This window comes from Amia ocellicauda, chromosome 8 (assembly GCF_036373705.1).
Source record: "Amia ocellicauda isolate fAmiCal2 chromosome 8, fAmiCal2.hap1, whole genome shotgun sequence".
NCBI classification, from domain to species: Eukaryota; Metazoa; Chordata; class Actinopteri; order Amiiformes; family Amiidae; genus Amia; species Amia ocellicauda.
The window spans coordinates 9,725,262-9,737,798 of record NC_089857.1 but is presented as its reverse complement, the minus strand read 5'-3'; the positions used below and the strand labels follow the sequence as shown (position 1 = coordinate 9,737,798).

General features: G+C 43.5%; 11 non-coding genes across 11 annotated transcripts; all 11 read left to right on the top strand.

Annotated features, from left to right (window-relative positions):
- Positions 1–50: 50 nt before the first annotated feature.
- On the top strand, positions 51–169 carry LOC136756791 (5S ribosomal RNA). The gene has a single exon (XR_010818851.1). It is a non-coding gene; the product is annotated as a 5S ribosomal RNA (ribosomal RNA).
- A 1,066-nt stretch (positions 170–1,235) lies between these two features.
- On the top strand, positions 1,236–1,354 carry LOC136757059 (5S ribosomal RNA). The gene has a single exon (XR_010819106.1). It is a non-coding gene; the product is annotated as a 5S ribosomal RNA (ribosomal RNA).
- Positions 1,355–2,409: 1,055 nt separating this feature from the next.
- Positions 2,410–2,528, top strand: LOC136756501 (5S ribosomal RNA). Its single transcript, XR_010818581.1, has one exon. It is a non-coding gene; the product is annotated as a 5S ribosomal RNA (ribosomal RNA).
- A 1,055-nt stretch (positions 2,529–3,583) lies between these two features.
- On the top strand, positions 3,584–3,702 carry LOC136756653 (5S ribosomal RNA). Its single transcript, XR_010818721.1, has one exon. It is a non-coding gene; the product is annotated as a 5S ribosomal RNA (ribosomal RNA).
- A 1,054-nt stretch (positions 3,703–4,756) lies between these two features.
- LOC136756500 (5S ribosomal RNA) lies at positions 4,757–4,875 on the top strand. Its single transcript, XR_010818580.1, has one exon. It is a non-coding gene; the product is annotated as a 5S ribosomal RNA (ribosomal RNA).
- Positions 4,876–5,930: 1,055 nt separating this feature from the next.
- LOC136756652 (5S ribosomal RNA) lies at positions 5,931–6,049 on the top strand. The gene has a single exon (XR_010818720.1). It is a non-coding gene; the product is annotated as a 5S ribosomal RNA (ribosomal RNA).
- A 1,054-nt stretch (positions 6,050–7,103) lies between these two features.
- On the top strand, positions 7,104–7,222 carry LOC136757375 (5S ribosomal RNA). Its single transcript, XR_010819403.1, has one exon. It is a non-coding gene; the product is annotated as a 5S ribosomal RNA (ribosomal RNA).
- Positions 7,223–8,288: 1,066 nt separating this feature from the next.
- LOC136756255 (5S ribosomal RNA) lies at positions 8,289–8,407 on the top strand. Its single transcript, XR_010818351.1, has one exon. It is a non-coding gene; the product is annotated as a 5S ribosomal RNA (ribosomal RNA).
- Positions 8,408–9,473: 1,066 nt separating this feature from the next.
- On the top strand, positions 9,474–9,592 carry LOC136756232 (5S ribosomal RNA). Its single transcript, XR_010818330.1, has one exon. It is a non-coding gene; the product is annotated as a 5S ribosomal RNA (ribosomal RNA).
- A 1,055-nt stretch (positions 9,593–10,647) lies between these two features.
- LOC136755672 (5S ribosomal RNA) lies at positions 10,648–10,766 on the top strand. Its single transcript, XR_010817787.1, has one exon. It is a non-coding gene; the product is annotated as a 5S ribosomal RNA (ribosomal RNA).
- Positions 10,767–11,832: 1,066 nt separating this feature from the next.
- LOC136757170 (5S ribosomal RNA) lies at positions 11,833–11,951 on the top strand. Its single transcript, XR_010819210.1, has one exon. It is a non-coding gene; the product is annotated as a 5S ribosomal RNA (ribosomal RNA).
- Positions 11,952–12,537: the final 586 nt, after the last annotated feature.

Here is a 12,537-nt window from a genome sequence, read left to right as displayed (position 1 = left end):
AAACGGATATTGCCTTCCCTTTAAGTAGAGCGTCGTGGACAGCCTACCTGGTTTACGGCCATACTAGCCTGAATACGCCCGATCTCGTCCGATCTCGGAAGACAAGCAGGCTCGGGCCTGGTCAGTACTTGGATGGGAGACCGCCTGGGAATACCAGGTGCTGTAAGCTTTTGCATCTTTTACACACCAGAGGGCGACAAATCACGAGTTTTAACTTTGGATACACGCAATTTCATCATTATTTCAGATTTGACTTCCCCAAATACACAGGCATACAATAGATCTTGTTCTCCAACGTAAACGGTCCCTAGTAACTAGGGTACATTCGTAAATAAATTGAGCATCATGGCTAGAAGTGACTAAATGTTGCCTAATCTTTCTCATCGAGAAATGACACAATTACAGCAACACAAAAAGGAACTCCACCGGACAAAGTTCAGTGCTCACAAGGAGCCTCATTCAACACACACGGTTCCATTCCCATTCATGCAAAGCACAAAAGTGTAAAACTTGGGAACATACTTGAGAGCAAAGATCACATTCAATCTCATTCAAGGCACGGATGTGAATGCAACGGGATGAAATTACTGAAATGATGCCTGCCCTCGAACTGTGATGATGGACTACCCGATTCGCCAATAATATTGGGTTCTGGTGTATTGAAATACAGGAGCTGCTGGATTTGTGTGTTTTCTTACCCCCTCACCATAGTTTGTCAAATGTTTAAACAACTGAACTTATATTCAAGGTTTGTTTCTCCTCATATGTTTTACTGGTTTACATTTGTCTCAGCAACCTGTTGAATGATTCTTCTGCTTTCAAAACAAAATGACAACAGGATGAATGCACACACTTGAAAATACACTACATGCAATGTTATGCATCATAGTGATGCAACCTCCTTTCAGTTTCATACTGCATGTCAATTGAAATCCTTACTGAAATGCACACCTTCTCAAGATTGCGCTTGACTGGCGTGTCAGGCACTCAATTACAGCTGTTTTATCAAGACAATGTGTTCGTTTTGTAAAATATAGTTCCGGTCTGGTGTAGCACCCCAGCTAACGCACAACGTTGCCACAACGTTGCCACAACGTGGCGTGTTAGCAGGGACTGTCTGCGGCGCGCTGGTGTGTCCCGGGCTTTAGAGTAGAGAGACAGTTCAACTGTAAGTATGAACGGCAGAAACGGATATTGCCTTCCCTTTAAGTAGAGCGTCAGGGACAGCCTCCCTGGCTTACGGCCATACTAGCCTGAATACGCCCGATCTTGTCCGATCTCGGAAGCCAAGCAGGCTCGGGCCTGGTCAGTACTTGGATGGGAGACCGCCTGGGAATACCAGGTGCTGTAAGCTTTTGCATCTTTTACACACCAGAGGGCGACAAATCACGAGTTTTAACTTTGGATACACGCAATTTCATCATTATTTCAGATTTGACTTCCCCAAATACACAGGCATACAATAGATCTTGTTCTCCAACGTAAACGGTCCCTAGTAACTAGGGTACATTCGTAAATAAATTGAGCATCATGGCTAGAAGTGACTAAATGTTGCCTAATCTTTCTCATCGAGAAATGACACAATTACAGCAACACAAAAAGGAACTCCACCGGACAAAGTTCAGTGCTCACAAGGAGCCTCATTCAACACACACGGTTCCATTCCCATTCATGCAAAGCACGAAAGTGTAAAACTTGGGAACATACTTGAGAGCAAAGATCACATTCAATCTCATTCAAGGCACGGATGTGAATGCAACGGGATGAAATTACTGAAATGATGCCTGCCCTCGAACTGTGATGATGGACTACCCGACTCGCCAATAATATTGGGTTCTGGTGTATTGAAATACAGGAGCTGCTGGATTTGTGTGTTTTCTTACCCCCTCACCATAGTTTGTCAAATGTTTAAACAACTGAACTTATATTCAAGGTTTGTTTCTCTTCATATGTTTTACTGGTTTACATTTGTCTCAGCAACCTGTTGAATGATTCTTCTGCTTTCAAAACAAAATGACAACAGGATGAATGCACACACTTGAAAATACAATACATGCAATGTTATGCATCATAGTGATGCAACCTCCTTTCAGTTTCATACTGCATGTCAATTGAAATCCTTACTGAAATGCACACCTTCTCAAGATTGCGCTTGAATGTCGTGTCAGGCACTCAATTACAGCTGTTTTATCAAGACAATGTGTTCGTTTTGTAATATATAGTTCCGGTCTGGTGTGGCACCCCAGCTAACGCACAACGTTGCCACAACGTGGCGTGTTAGCAGGGACTGTCTGCGGCGCGCTGGTGTGTCCCGGGCTTTAGAGTAGAGAGACAGTTCAACTGTAAGTATGAACGGCAGAAACGGATATTGCCTTCCCTTTAAGTAGAGCGTCAGGGACAGCCTCCCTGGCTTACGGCCATACTAGCCTGAATACGCCCGATCTCGTCCGATCTTGGAAGCTAAGCAGGCTCGGGCCTGGTCAGTACTTGGATGGGAGACCGCCTGGGAATACCAGGTGCTGTAAGCTTTTGCATCTTTTACACACCAGAGGGCGACAAATCACGAGTTTTAACTTTGGATACACGCAATTTCATCATTATTTCAGATTTTACTTCCCCAAATACACAGGCATACAATAGATCTTGTTCTCCAACGTAAACGGTCCCTAGTAACTAGGGTACATTCGTAAATAAATTGAGCATCATGGCTAGAAGTGACTAAATGTTGCCTAATCTTTCTCATCGAGAAATGACACAATTACAGCAACACAAAAAGGAACTCCACCGGACAAAGTTCAGTGCTCACAAGGAGCCTCATTCAACACACACGGTTCCATTCCCATTCATGCAAAGCACGAAAGTGTAAAACTTGGGAACATACTTGAGAGCAAAGATCACATTCAATCTCATTCAAGGCACGGATGTGAATGCAACGGGATGAAATTACTGAAATGATGCCTGCCCTCGAACTGTGATGATGGACTACCCGACTCGCCAATAATATTGGGTTCTGGTGTATTGAAATACAGGAGCTGCTGGATTTGTGTGTTTTCTTACCCCCTCACCATAGTTTGTCAAATGTTTAAACAACTGAACTTATATTCAAGGTTTGTTTCTCTTCATATGTTTTACTGGTTTACATTTGTCTCAGCAACCTGTTGAATGATTCTTCTGCTTTCAAAACTAAATGACAACAGGATGAATGCACACACTTGAAAATACAATACATGCAATGTTATGCATCATAGTGATGCAACCTCCTTTCAGTTTCATACTGCATGTCAATTGAAATCCTTATTGAAATGCACACCTTCTCAAGATTGCGCTTGACTGGCGTGTCAGGCACTCAATTACAGCTGTTTTATCAAGACAATGTGTTCGTTTTGTAAAATATAGTTCCGGTCTGGTGTGGCACCCCAGCTAACGCACAACGTTGCCACAACGTTTCGTGTTAGCAGGGACTGTCTGCGGCGCGCTGGTGTGTCCCGGACTTTAGAGTAGAGAGACAGTTCAACTGCAAGTATGAGCAGCAGAAACGGATATTGCCTTCCCTTTAAGTAGAGCGTCACGGACAGCCTCCCTGGCTTACGGCCATACTAGCCTGAATACGCCCGATCTCGTCAGATCTCGGAAGCTAAGCAGGCTCGGGCCTGGTCAGTACTTGGGTGGGAGACTGCCTGGGAATACCAGGTGCTGTAAGCTTTTGCATCTTTTACACACCAGAGGGCGACAAATCACGAGTTTTAACTTTGGATACACGCAATTTCATCATTATTTCAGATTTGACTTCCCCAAATACACAGGCATAAAATAGATCTTGTTCTCCAACGTAAACGGTCCCTAGTAACTAGGGTACATTCGTAAATAAATTGAGCATCATGGCTAGAAGTGACTAAATGTTGCCTAATCTTTCTCATCGAGAAATGACACAATTACAGCAACACAAAAAGGAACTCCACCGGACAAAGTTCAGTGCTCACAAGGAGCCTCATTCAACACACACGGTTCCATTCCCATTCATGCAAAGCACGAAAGTGTAAAACTTGGGAACATACTTGAGAGCAAAGATCACATTCAATCTCATTCAAGGCACGGATGTGAATGCAACGGGATGAAATTACTGAAATGATGCCTGCCCTCGAACTGTGATGATGGACTACCCGACTCGCCAATAATATTGGGTTCTGGTGTATTGAAATACAGGAGCTGCTGGATTTGTGTGTTTTCTTACCCCTCACCATAGTTTGTCAAATGTTTAAACAACTGAACTTATATTCAAGGTTTGTTTCTCTTCATATGTTTTACTGGTTTACATTTGTCTCAGCAACCTGTTGAATGATTCTTCTGCTTTCAAAACAAAATGACAACAGGATGAATGCACACACTTGAAAATACAATACATGCAATGTTTTGCATCATAGTGATGCAACCTCCTTTCAGTTTCATACTGCATGTCAATTGAAATCCTTACTGAAATGCACACCTTCTCAAGATTGCGCTTGACTGGCGTGTCAGGCACTCAATTACAGCTGTTTTATCAAGAGAATGTGTTCGTTTTGTAATATATAGTTCCGGTCTGGTGTGGCACCCCAGCTAACGCACAACGTTGCCACAACGTTTCGTGTTAGCAGGGACTGTCTGCGGCGCGCTGGTGTGTCCCGGACTTTAGAGTAGAGAGACAGTTCATTTGCAAGTGTGAGCGGCAGAAACGGATATTGCCTTCCCTTTAAGTAGAGCGTCAGGGACAGCCTCTCTGGCTTACGGCCATACTAGCCTGAATACGCCCGATCTCGTCCGATCTTGGAAGCTAAGCAGGCTCGGGCCTGGTCAGTACTTGGATGGGAGACCGCCTGGGAATACCAGGTGCTGTAAGCTTTTGCATCTTTTACACACCAGAGGGCGACAAATCACGAGTTTTAACTTTGGATACACGCAATTTCATCATTATTTCAGATTTTACTTCCCCAAATACACAGGCATACAATAGATCTTGTTCTCCAACGTAAACGGTCCCTAGTAACTAGGGTACATTCGTAAATAAATTGAGCATCATGGCTAGAAGTGACTAAATGTTGCCTAATCTTTCTCATCGAGAAATGACACAATTACAGCAACACAAAAAGGAACTCCACCGGACAAAGTTCAGTGCTCACAAGGAGCCTCATTCAACACACACGGTTCCATTCCCATTCATGCAAAGCACGAAAGTGTAAAACTTGGGAACATACTTGAGAGCAAAGATCACATTCAATCTCATTCAAGGCACGGATGTGAATGCAACGGGATGAAATTACTGAAATGATGCCTGCCCTCGAACTGTGATGATGGACTACCCGACTCGCCAATAATATTGGGTTCTGGTGTATTGAAATACAGGAGCTGCTGGATTTGTGTGTTTTCTTACCCCCTCACCATAGTTTGTCAAATGTTTAAACAACTGAACTTATATTCAAGGTTTGTTTCTCTTCATATGTTTTACTGGTTTACATTTGTCTCAGCAACCTGTTGAATGATTCTTCTGCTTTCAAAACAAAATGACAACAGGATGAATGCACACACTTGAAAATACAATACATGCAATGTTATGCATCATAGTGATGCAACCTCCTTTCAGTTTCATACTGCATGTCAATTGAAATCCTTATTGAAATGCACACCTTCTCAAGATTGCGCTTGACTGGCGTGTCAGGCACTCAATTACAGCTGTTTTATCAAGACAATGTGTTCGTTTTGTAAAATATAGTTCCGGTCTGGTGTGGCACCCCAGCTAACGCACAACGTTGCCACAACGTTTCGTGTTAGCAGGGACTGTCTGCGGCGCGCTGGTGTGTCCCGGACTTTAGAGTAGAGAGACAGTTCAACTGCAAGTATGAGCAGCAGAAACGGATATTGCCTTCCCTTTAAGTAGAGCGTCACGGACAGCCTCCCTGGCTTACGGCCATACTAGCCTGAATACGCCCGATCTCGTCAGATCTCGGAAGCTAAGCAGGCTCGGGCCTGGTCAGTACTTGGGTGGGAGACTGCCTGGGAATACCAGGTGCTGTAAGCTTTTGCATCTTTTACACACCAGAGGGCGACAAATCACGAGTTTTAACTTTGGATACACGCAATTTCATCATTATTTCAGATTTGACTTCCCCAAATACACAGGCATAAAATAGATCTTGTTCTCCAACGTAAACGGTCCCTAGTAACTAGGGTACATTCGTAAATAAATTGAGCATCATGGCTAGAAGTGACTAAATGTTGCCTAATCTTTCTCATCGAGAAATGACACAATTACAGCAACACAAAAAGGAACTCCACCGGACAAAGTTCAGTGCTCACAAGGAGCCTCATTCAACACACACGGTTCCATTCCCATTCATGCAAAGCACGAAAGTGTAAAACTTGGGAACATACTTGAGAGCAAAGATCACATTCAATCTCATTCAAGGCACGGATGTGAATGCAACGGGATGAAATTACTGAAATGATGCCTGCCCTCGAACTGTGATGATGGACTACCCGACTCGCCAATAATATTGGGTTCTGGTGTATTGAAATACAGGAGCTGCTGGATTTGTGTGTTTTCTTACCCCTCACCATAGTTTGTCAAATGTTTAAACAACTGAACTTATATTCAAGGTTTGTTTCTCTTCATATGTTTTACTGGTTTACATTTGTCTCAGCAACCTGTTGAATGATTCTTCTGCTTTCAAAGCAAAATGACAACAGGATGAATGCACACACTTGAAAATACAATACATGCAATGTTTTGCATCATAGTGATGCAACCTCCTTTCAGTTTCATACTGCATGTCAATTGAAATCCTTACTGAAATGCACACCTTCTCAAGATTGCGCTTGACTGGCGTGTCAGGCACTCAATTACAGCTGTTTTATCAAGAGAATGTGTTCGTTTTGTAATATATAGTTCCGGTCTGGTGTGGCACCCCAGCTAACGCACAACGTTGCCACAACGTTTCGTGTTAGCAGGGACTGTCTGCGGCGCGCTGGTGTGTCCCGGACTTTAGAGTAGAGAGACAGTTCATTTGCAAGTGTGAGCGGCAGAAACGGATATTGCCTTCCCTTTAAGTAGAGCGTCAGGGACAGCCTCCCTGGCTTACGGCCATACTAGCCTGAATACGCCAGATCTCGTCCGATCTCGGAAGCTAAAAAGGCTCGGGCCTGGTCAGTACTTGGATGGGAGACCGCCTGGGAATACCAGGTGCTGTAAGCTTTTGCATCTTTTACACACCAGAGGGCGACAAATCACGAGTTTTAACTTTGGATACACGCAATTTCATCATTATTTCAGATTTGACTTCCCCAAATATACAGGCATACAATAGATCTTGTTCTCCAACGTAAACGGTCCCTAGTAACTAGGGTACATTCGTAAATAAATTGAGCATCATGGCTAGAAGTGACTAAATGTTGCCTAATCTTTCTCATCGAGAAATGACACAATTACAGCAACACAAAAAGGAACTCCACCGGACAAAGTTCAGTGCTCACAAGGAGCCTCATTCAACACACACGGTTCCATTCCCATTCATGCAAAGCACGAAAGTGTAAAACTTGGGAACATACTTGAGAGCAAAGATCACATTCAATCTCATTCAAGGCACGGATGTGAATGCAACGGGGTGAAATTACTGAAATGATGCCTGCCCTCGAACTGTGATGATGGACTACCCGACTCGCCAATAATATTGGGTTCTGGTGTATTGAAATACAGGAGCTGCTGGATTTGTGTGTTTTCTTACCCCCTCACCATAGTTTGTCAAATGTTTAAACAACTGAACTTATATTCAAGGTTTGTTTCTCTTCATATGTTTTACTGGTTTACATTTGTCTCAGCAACCTGTTGAATGATTCTTCTGCTTTCAAAACAAAATAACAACAGGATGAATGCACACACTTGAAAATACAATACATGCAATGTTATGCATCATAGTGATGCAACCTCCTTTCAGTTTCATACTGCATGTCAATTGAAATCCTTACTGAAATGCACACCTTCTCAAGATTGCGCTTGACTGGCGTGTCAGGCACTCAATTACAGCTAATTTATCAAGACAATGTGTTCGTTTTGTAAAATATAGTTCCGGTCTGGTGTGGCACCCCAGCTAACGCACAACGTTGCCACAATGTTGCCACAACGTGGCGTGTTAGCAGGGACTGTCTGCGGCGCGCTGGTGTGTCCCGGACTTTAGAGTAGAGAGACAGTTCAACTGTAAGTATGAACGGCAGAAACGGATATTGCCTTCCCTTTAAGTAGAGCGTCAGGGACAGCCTCCCTGGCTTACGGCCATACTAGCCTGAATACGCCCGATCTCGTCCGATCTCGGAAGCTAAGCAGGCTCGGGCCTGGTCAGTACTTGTATGGGAGACCGCCTGGGAATACCAGGTGCTGTAAGCTTTTGCATCTTTTACACACCAGAGGGCGACAAATCACGAGTTTTAACTTTGGATACACGCAATTTCATCATTATTTCAGATTTGACTTCCCCAAATACACAGGCATACAATAGATCTTGTTCTCCAACGTAAACGGTCCCTAGTAACTAGGGTACATTCGTAAATAAATTGAGCATCATGGCTAGAAGTGACTAAATGTTGCCTAATCTTTCTCATCGAGAAATGACACAATTACAGCAACACAAAAAGGAACTCCACCGGACAAAGTTCAGTGCTCACAAGGAGCCTCATTCAACACACACGGTTCCATTCCCATTCATGCAAAGCACGAAAGTGTAAAATTTGGGAACATACTTGAGAGCAAAGATCACATTCAAACTCATTCAAGGCACGGATGTGAATGCAACGGGATGAAATTACTGAAATGATGCCTGCCCTCGAACTGTGATGATGGACTACCCGACTCGCCAATCATGTTGGGTTCTGGTGTATTGAAATACAGGAGCTGCTGGATTTGTATGTTTTCTTACCCCCTCACCATAGTTTGTCAAATGTTTAAACAACTGAACTTATATTCAAGGTTTGTTTCTCTTCATATGTTTTACTGGTTTACATTTGTCTCAGCAACCTGTTGAATGATTCTTCTGCTTTCAAAGCAAAATGACAACAGGATGAATGCACACACTTGAAAATACAATACATGCAATGTTATGCATCATAGTGATGCAACCTCCTTTCAGTTTCATACTGCATGTCAATTGAAATCCTTACTGAAATGCACACCTTCTCAAGATTGCGCTTGACTGGCGTGTCAGGCACTCAATTACAGCTGTTTTATCAAGACAATGTGTTCGTTTTGTAATATATAGTTCCGGTCTGGTGTGGCACCCCAGCTAACGCACAACGTTGCCACAATGTTGCCACAACGTGGCGTGTTAGCAGGGACTGTCTGCGGCGCGCTGGTGTGTCCCGGGCTTTAGAGTAGAGAGACAGTTCAACTGTAAGTATGAACGGCAGAAACGGATATTGCCTTCCCTTTAAGTAGAGCGTCAGGGACAGCCTCCCTGGCTTACGGCCATACTAGCCTGAATACGCCCGATCTCGTCCGATCTCGGAAGCTAAGCAGGCTCGGGCCTGTTCAGTACTTGGATGGGAGACCGCCTGGGAATACCAGGTGCTGTAAGCTTTTGCATCTTTTACACACCAGAGGGCGACAAATCACGAGTTTTAACTTTGGATACACGCAATTTCATCATTATTTCAGATTTGACTTCCCCAAATACACAGGCATACAATAGATCTTGTTCTCCAACGTAAACGGTCCCTAGTAACTAGGGTACATTCGTAAATAAATTGAGCATCATGGCTAGAAGTGACTAAATGTTGCCTAATCTTTCTCATCGAGAAATGACACAATTACAGCAACACAAAAAGGAACTCCACCGGACAAAGTTCAGTGCTCACAAGGAGCCTCATTCAACACACACGGTTCCATTCCCATTCATGCAAAGCACGAAAGTGTAAAACTTGGGAACATACTTGAGAGCAAAGATCACATTCAATCTCATTCAAGGCACGGATGTGAATGCAACGGGGTGAAATTACTGAAATGATGCCTGCCCTCGAACTGTGATGATGGACTACCCGACTCGCCAATAATATTGGGTTCTGGTGTATTGAAATACAGGAGCTGCTGGATTTGTGTGTTTTCTTACCCCCTCACCATAGTTTGTCAAATGTTTAAACAACTGAACTTATATTCAAGGTTTGTTTCTCTTCATATGTTTTACTGGTTTACATTTGTCTCAGCAACCTGTTGAATGATTCTTCTGCTTTCAAAACAAAATGACAACAGGATGAATGCAAACACTTGAAAATACAATACATGCAATGTTATGCATCATAGTGATGCAACCTCCTTTCAGTTCCATACTGCATGTCAATTGAAATCCTTACTGAAATGCACACCTTCTCAAGATTGCGCTTGACTGGCGTGTCAGGCACTCAATTACAGCTGTATTATCAAGACAATGTGTTCGTTTTGTAAAATATAGTTCCGGTCTGGTGTGGCACCCCAGCTAACGCACAACGTTGCCACAACGTTTCGTGTTAGCAGGGACTGGCTGCGGCGCGCTGGTGTGTCCCGGGCTTTAGAGTAGAGAGACAGTTCAACTGCAAGTATGAGCGGCAGAAACGGATATTGCCTTCCCTTTAAGTAGAGCGTCAGGGACAGCCTCCCAGGCTTACGGCCATACTAGCCTGAATACGCCCGATCTCGTCCGATCTCGGAAGCTAAGCAGGCTCGGGCCTGGTCAGTACTTGGATGGGAGACCGCCTGGGAATACCAGGTGCTGTAAGCTTTTGCATCTTTTACACACCAGAGGGCGACAAATCACGAGTTTTAACTTTGGATACACGCAATTTCATCATTATTTCAGATTTGACTTCCCCAAATACACAGGCTTACAATAGATCTTGTTCTCCAACGTAAACGGTCCCTAGTAACTAGGGTACATTCGTAAATAAATTGAGCATCATGGCTAGAAGTGACTAAATGTTGCCTAATCTTTCTCATCGAGAAATGACACAATTACAGCAACACAAAAAGGAACTCCACTGGACAAAGTTCAGTGCTCACAAGGAGCCTCATTCAACACACACGGTTCCATTCCCATTCATGCAAAGCACGAAAGTGTAAAACTTGGGAACATACTTGAGAGCAAAGATCACATTCAATCTCATTCAAGGCACGGATGTGAATGCAACGGGATGAAATTACTGAAATGATGCCTGCCCTCGAACTGTGATGATGGACTACCCGACTCGCCAATAATATTGGGTTCTGGTGTATTGAAATACAGGAGCTGCTGGATTTGTGTGTTTTCTTACCCCCTCACCATAGTTTGTCAAATGTTTAAACAACTGAACTTATATTCAAGGTTTGTTTCTCTTCATATGTTTTACTGGTTTACATTTGTCTCAGCAACCTGTTGAATGATTCTTCTGCTTTCAAAACAAAATGACAACAGGATGAATGCAAACACTTGAAAATACAATACATGCAATGTTATGCATCATAGTGATGCAACCTCCTTTCAGTTTCATACTGCATGTCAATTGAAATCCTTACTGAAATGCACACCTTCTCAAGATTGCGCTTGACTGGCGTGTCAGGCACTCAATTACAGCTGTTTTATCAAGACAATGTGTTCGTTTTGTAATATATAGTTCCGGTCTGGTGTGGCACCCCAGCTAACGCACAACGTTGCCACAATGTTGCCACAACGTGGCGTGTTAGCAGGGACTGTCTGCGGCGCGCTGGTGTGTCCCGGGCTTTAGAGTAGAGAGACACTTCAACTGTAAGTATGAATGGCAGAAACGGATATTGCCTTCCCTTTAAGTAGAGCGTCAGGGACATCCTCCCTGGCTTACGGCCATACTAGCCTGAATACGCCCGATCTCGTCCGATCTCGGAAGCTAAGCAGGCTCGGGCCTTGTCAGTACTTGGATGGGAGACCGCCTGGGAATACCAGGTGTTGTAAGCTTTTGCATCTTTTACACACCAAAGGGCGACAAATCACAAGTTTTAACTTTGGATACACGCAATTTCATCATTATTTCAGATTTGACTTCCCCAAATACACAGGCATACAATAGATCTTGTTCTCCAACGTAAACGGTCCCTAGTAACTAGGGTACATTCGTAAATAAATTGAGCATCATGGCTAGAAGTGACTAAATGTTGCCTAATCTTTCTCATCGAGAAATGACACAATTACAGCAACACAAAAAGGAACTCCACCGGACAAAGTTCAGTGCTCACAAGGAGCCTCATTCAACACACACGGTTCCATTCCCATTCATGCAAAGCACGAAAGTGTAAAACTTGGGAACATACTTGAGAGCAAAGATCACATTCAATCTCATTCAAGGCACGGATGTGAATGCAACGGGATGAAATTACTGAAATGATGCCTGCCCTCGAACTGTGATGATGGACTACCCGACTCGCCAATAATGTTGGGTTCTGGTGTATTGAAATACAGGAGCTGCTGGATTTGTATGTTTTCTTACCCCCTCACCATAGTTTGTCAAATGTTTAAACAACTGAACTTATATTCAAGGTTTGTT